Below are 7,343 nucleotides of genomic sequence, written 5' to 3' on the forward strand. Positions count from 1 at the left end.
TATTAGACCAGGCTGTCTGGTCAAGCTGAGGTGTGAGTGAATGATCAGTTTTTGTGCTGTCAATAATCTGGGCTGGGGCTTTCCACAGTGAAGCCATTTCACTCAGCAGTGCAGGCATTGAGGGAGAAGTGAGAGTAGCTGCAGTGCTTCATGATTGTGTGTAATTTAGTTAAACCCCACTTTATTTTTCATGTTTATTTTCCTCCAAGGTGTTTTGAGAGGAGCTGGTATTTCTCTGATTCCCAGTATCCCTCCCTACGAGCCTGGTTTTGCCACAGTGTTGGACAGCCAGCTGGACTTTGAGTAGCACTGGGAGACAAACCTCAGAGCCAGTGCCATAAGTACCTGATCCATTTTGATGCTGAGCAGTTGTACATAATCCACCACAGGTTTAAACTTAGGAGTGGTTTATGAATGATTCCCATGAGAGCAGGAAATCCCTGCTAGAAGATGGGAGCACAGGACATAAGCCTCCTTAGGTGAGCTGGTCTTATGAAATTTCTGCTTTAATTGCTTTTTCAACACCAATGGCTGGGGTACATAACTTGTGTTCCAGTTTTCAGATATGGCTTTTAAAACTGGGACATTCCCAATGATAAATCTTAAAGTGTAGAAGATTCTGTCTGTTCTGGTAAATCAGTTATGAGCATCAACATTTACATGATGATTTTGGAGTCTACTTGAGGGCCCAGATTAGACCTTTTATCTTACAAGGTTTGTTTATTTTAAAGACCTTAAAAATATTACATTGATAGTGTGTTTCTAGATATAACCCATACAAAAGAGACATTTAGTTTATAGAATGAAACAATAAAACCCTAAAAATGAGGGAGTGCAGCTGGTTAATCTCTGTGTTCTCGTCTAATTGACAGTTTAAAAAAATACTGTCTTAGCTAGAAAATACAATCCTTGCTTTAACAAAACACATCTTCACAGTCCTACTTGATTGCAGGGCTCACATTTTATCCACATAGCTGAAGTCCAAGTAAATGATTTTTTTTTAGCTGACTGCAGTGCTTTTTCAGACAATTATGATAAATCTGCAACAGACAAAACCTAGATGTTTTCAGTTTCAATAAAAATTAGTTATTTTTTAAAGTGAGAATAACAACAAAGAGGCATAGATTAGACAATGTAGGATTTAGATAAATTTAGGGTTACAACAGTTCTCTTGCCTTTAGCCAGTATAATGAATAATTTAGAGCCAAATTTAGGGGCACTCCAGGACTAAAGTATTGCACTATCTAATTTCTGTTGTTACTCTGAAGTGTAAGCAGCAAGCTTATAAAATATGAATGGAGTAATCAGACAAATTCTATGACTGTGTGCAGGAGCTTCTCATTAATGATTCACAATAAAGCATCATGAAAGACTAAATAGACTGCAGTGGATTTAAAAGTAATAAATATACTCCAGAAACAAAGTAATTTAATGACCTTCCTATGAACGATGGGGCTTGAAGCAAAAGGGTACTCAGGCAGAGTATCCTCATTGAAGCTCTAACTCAAGCAGATCATCTTTTTGCACATCCCTCTTGATTATCTTTTGTCAAAACAGCCCTGCCATGGTAGCCCTGTTGAGTGCCTCTTTTCAGTGCTGTGTTTATACCCTGGTAAGCTCAGCCAGCACAGCCTGCCATGATTTCACCCCTGCACAGGGTGGTTGCTGCTCCTCAGTAGGACAGAGCACGTACCTTTAAGCCAAGCTAGCAATTAGGGCATGATTCTGAGCATCCTTTACCTCTCACTGACTTCAACAGATAGCACTCCTGGGATCAAGCTCTTCAGCTGTGTAAGTGAATACTGCTTCAAAGGGAAATTCTGAGCTAAAAGAAAAAAAATACTTTGGCCTTGTTTCAGCTTTCCAGGAAGAAGTTTTTCAGCAAAAGATTCTTTTGCTTATTTTTGTATGTTTGAGATTAGATGCACTGATGTTCCTTTCACAAGTGGAATGTGAATAGGGATACCAGAACAGCAATTCCTTCCTTCATCAAACAGTTTAAACAGAGGTTCAGATTGAACAAAACCAGTTAAAATTGACTGACTTTCTAGCTGTTATCAGATTTGCAGTTCTAGCAAATTGGGTTTTTTCCTAAACAAAAACATTTCTGAATAAACTTCCATTATCATTTCCCCAAAGTGATTACGACAAACCCCAAACTTTCTCTTTGTTGGCTGTCTAGACAATATGCCTACATATCAAGCAAGATAAAATAGCCCAAGAAAGAATGATAAAAATACATGAAAACCTGGAAGAGATGCCAGAAAACTGGGAAATACTTGTCTCCATTTTACTTTCCTATTTCAAAGAAAAGTATAGGTCTTCAGAAATGACAGGCAAAAATATAGTCTCAATGTGCTCATTGTACATGATCAAGATATGGGATGGGATAACCCAGAATGAGTGGAATATTGATTTAGATATGTGTGCTGGTCAAAATATTTATTACTTTGTTCACACAGACATGATAAATATGGAACATAATTTTAATGATTGCAACCCAGAATAGAAAAGCAGAACTCATCAACTTTTTGATCTCCTTATTTTTAACAAGGTACCTGTAAAACCAGCCTTTCTTCTCTCTGCAATTTTAAGTGCAACTTTATGAAAATAAAAAGCAGGCTTTATCAATTTAATCCTACAGTTGGCAATTAGCATCTTTACAGACTCTGAAGCCTAAACAATTAAATGATGAATAATTTATGGCAAATGGAACCATTTCTGTCAACACTATTGTAACATGCATTTGAAGTATGTTTCACTGCCTGGAGCTGCACGATGATTGATCCTGGAGTTCTCATTAGTGATGCAATTGCTGCCCCCGCCCCTGGGCAAGGGCTACTTCTGTTTGCCTGCACTTCTGAATTAATTGTAACAAAGTCGTGGTTTCTTGTGCCTATTCAGGGGAGACTGTGACAATAAAAGAGGGTGGAGCAGTGTGTTTTGGCTGCGCTCATGCCAGGATGGTAACACGTGCTGGAATGGCCACTGGCTCCCCTGGCCAGGGAACACAGCAGACACTTCCTCAGCTCCAAGTTCATTCTTGGGACAATTGGCAGCAAATTCACAGCTCTGAGTTCCTTATCCTAGATAGCTGCTGGTGATGGTTACAAGCCACTCACAGCAATGATGTTTTAGCTGGGCAGAGAGTAGGAAACAGCTGTAAGGGATGAATGATCACCTAGATGAATATGGGAACTGTCTTTGAAAGAGGGTCAAAAGGATTGAATACTTATAGGGAATACAACACCAAAAAAACCTGCCAGGTTGGAGTCAGGCTGAGAAAGACCAGTTTGTGCCCATGTGTGGGATGAATGATGTGGGGAACGTTTCTGGAGAAATTTGTTGATTGAGGTCATGTCTGGGGGCTGGTCATCTACTTATGATCCTGCTCTTTCTGGCAGGAGGAACTTGAGATGCTTTACTATCACCCTTTGTAAAGTTTCTAGACAGCTCTTCCTCTTCACTGTGTGGAGAGAGATTTCTTTCTTTTTATGAGCATATGGGACCAGAGCTTTTAAGCAATTGTTACATTTTGGGCTGTAACTCCAGGACCTTCATGTGGAGTGAACCTTCAACTCTGTGCTTCCTCTGGCTGCCTCATGCAGAAATGTTTTCACCTGGCTGTTCACTTCCTTGCTGGGAGTCACCCAGGGCAGGCCACTTTTGGGAAGAGTGTGAAGGTTTGGCGGACTGGGAGGAAAGACTTACTAAAACAATAATGACAGGTGATACCCTGCTTCTGCAGAGAATTTTGCTTTCCTCCAATAATTTGTGTGTTTGTCTCCATAAATGCATCCATGCAATGGAAGATGGAGGATGCAGGGAGCAAGAGAACAGCTATCAGGGATCAGGCAGCTTCACTTGCAATCCCTGAAGTCAGGCAGTCAGGGAGTGTGATGAGGGCCAGGGACACTGCAACCATCCATGCCCTGCTCTGTTAATGATGCTCCAGGTGCAGAAAGAGGTTCAAGAGCTTTACCTAGGAGGTCAAGATTTGCACCTCATAAAGGGATCAAAAAATTTAATTGGATGTTAAGAATTTTGAGAAAGAACATAAATCACGAGAGAAGGTCATGCTATAAAACCAGAGTATGGCCAGAATTTAACTGCTTAGTAAAATACTGGCCACCCCATATCAAGAAGGAGGTTGTAAAATCCAAAAATAGGTGGAGAAGATACAATCATAATGAAGATTATAAGCCAAAAAATAGCCTCTGTCCAAGGAGCAACTAAATGGGAAGCTTCAGAAAAAAATTAATAGGATTCTTCGTATTGAGAGGAGACAGATGGGGAAGAACAAGATATGATTTAAGACCTTTCAAGTAATGAAAGAGATGGAGGAAGTGAACGGGTGAATTTTTCATTTTTCATTGTACTAGAACTGGGAAGTACCAAGTCAAGGTAGTTTGAATAAAGGCCAAAATATATACACTTCTTCATAGAAGCTCTAACTGATTTGAGAAAGCCACTGCACAGAGTAAAAGCTGAATGGACTAATGGTTCAGAGCAATTAGGCAGAGCAGACAACAGCTAGAAGACCCGTGCATAAAGAGCAAATATAATGGTCCATGTTCCAGCTTTGGCTAAAAATACCTGCAGCTGCTGACCACAAAAAGCTGGGAGGTTATGTAAGGGAGAAGGAAACTCCTAGCAGTGCCATTCTTGTTTCCCCAGCCATTTCTCAGGTTTCCAGCAGTGGCACTGGGACCTGAGCTCCTCCTGTTTCTGCAGAGGAGATGGCTCTGCCAGCATTGAACCTGGATGTGCAGGAGTGTTCTGGGGGAGAAGCTTTTCACTCTCCACAGGAGGGGCCTTCACAGACTTCAGCTTTCTTGTGCCAAGAAAATTACACAACATTTATTTAATTTTAACAGGAGTTTAATGGTAAATGTTGAAGGTATTTTTTTTCTGGAGGTACAATCTCCTCTTTCCCTTAAATGAATAGCTGAGGAAAAGAGGTCACTGGAGGAGCTCAGGTATGCTCCTTTCTGTCCTTTCTGCACATTCATCATAAACCATTAATCAGAGTCTGTATGTGTGCTCACAAGATGAGAAAGAGTTGCCAAAGGGCTGATAGTTAACACACTTATCTGAATGTTGAAATTGTACAAAACCAGTTGAGAAAATGAGTATAAATTTGAACTGCTAGTGAAGATACAGACCTATTTTTTTCCATGTCTACCAGAATCTCCAAATCAAGACTGAGTATTTTTTAGTATTCCAGTTCAAATCATTGCTGAATTTATTTTCTAGTTGGGGCATTTAGCAGCTTCTCAGCTGTAAAAGTGTTTAGATTCTTTTGACCTTATGTTCTGAATTTACAGAGGGGCAGGTTGGACTTAAATTGTCCATATAAACAATGTCTCATATGTTGCCTTCTTCCACATGTACATCTGGTGAGTTCTTCATCATTCCTAATTATGATGCAGGTTGGTGGAAAATTACTTCCTTGACAGAATCTGAAGCAAGAAACTGTGAATTTAAACAAGAATTGAGAATCCCACTGAGACTTTTATTAGCAGAAAAATCAAAGATCTGCAAAATGTATTTTTTCACTCAGCATCACTGAATCTTCTGATTCCAGAGCATGCATAGACCTCTGTCATTACAGACAGACCTGGGCACATATCAGAGATTAAAAGTAACTTTCCAGATCCTTACTCATTAATGCAATATGTTTATAAAAGGTCCTCAAGGAGCAATTGAAAACTCTCTAATAATTTTCTGTATCGCTACATGTACTAGTGGTCAGAAAAAAATCTGTTTTCTTGTGCAGCTGACTGGCAAAACTGCATTTCATATAAAGAAGAAATAGCTAAAAACATTTGGATCCTACTGTAGTCTGTCCAATTCAATTCAAATTGGCACTACAAATCTGCATTGAATCAGCTCACCAAAACCTCCTCTTGTCTAAACTATTCTCAGTGAAAAAGAACTTCACTAATAACAGATATTCCAGCATAAAATTCTAAAGAAAATATTTCTATAAATAAGTAGTCTAGACTTAAAATCCAGATTGGTGTAAACATTGACTACTGATCTTCTGGACAAAATACAAAAATCTGCTCATTAAATACTTGCAATTTAGGAATCTTTTCTCATAGGGAGAATGACTAATTGCCAAACCCAGCATTGGTGTATGCTGTGGGTAGTTCTATCTTTCCCTTGCACTCAGTAACTGATATTCTTTTTTCAAACCTGCTGCAGTTCAACAAGATACTGAAGAACCTGCCTTTGTTTGAAGAACCACTCACACACGGTGTAAGATGGGCTTCATGGTCCTCTGAATGGCACTGAATGAACAAATTGGTGTTATTTATCTACAACTTATTATCCAAACAGATGGAACAGTTAAAAGGGGAAAAAATAGATATTTCAGGCTTTGATAGTCCTTACTCCAGACAGAGTCCCTCTGTCTGGCAAAGGAGCTGTTTACATGACTGTGACCTGAACTCTCAAACAGCTGCAACTCTTTGTTTTACAGGAGATCCTGTGCTGTGATTGACCTCCTTGCAGTTGTTTGGGTGTAGATGATGAAGCTGGAATCATGAAATAAGCACAAACACAGGAATGGTCTCTTTCTGCTGAATCTACTTCCAAAGCTGTAATGCAGCACCAGTTTCTTTTGCATTATGGTCTGTGAGCATTATCTCATCCAAAGCCAGTCTGAAAGCACACAAAGCAGGAAACATCTTGCTGGAGAAGGTAAAAAGAAGTGTTACATCTGTTCTGCATAAGCAACTCAGGGGTTTCTCCTCTCCTGCAATAGCACTCATTTGCTGTTTGCATGTACAGCAGCTATTACCCATTATCTCTTCTGAACAACTGCACCAGGTCCTCAAGGCATTGCTTTGGGCAGTTCCAGTGACCTGAGTGGAGGCTTTGGGCTTCCTCTACCAGACCTGTCATGTTCTATGCACAAAACAACATCATCCTTTCAGCCATTCCCTGAGCCACTTTATTAGGGTAGCAAATAAAGTCAATAACTCTAATCATGCTTTTGGTCGTTGTGAATCCTGGCTTGGCTAGGAATCGTTGGAGATAAACATCTCATTTCAAATAAGCTACTGAGCAGATGGTAATGACTTTTAATCACAAGCAACACAAGGAAAATCTGAAATAAAGCCCTTCAGATTAACAGTTTGGTACATCATTCCCACCATTTTGAATGCTGAATAACCTTGCCCCACAGAGAGAACCATGTGAGATTTATGTACACATACACTTCCAGCAAACTACAATACTGGCAGTCATTAATTGTTTCTCACAATTTTTATTTTGGGCCCTTATCCAATGCCCACTGAAGTTAAACCAAACCTCTTCTTTCTAAGCCTACAAAG

Source organism: Erithacus rubecula, assembly GCF_903797595.1.
Source record: "Erithacus rubecula genome assembly, chromosome: 9".
NCBI lineage: Eukaryota > Metazoa > Chordata > Aves > Passeriformes > Muscicapidae > Erithacus > Erithacus rubecula.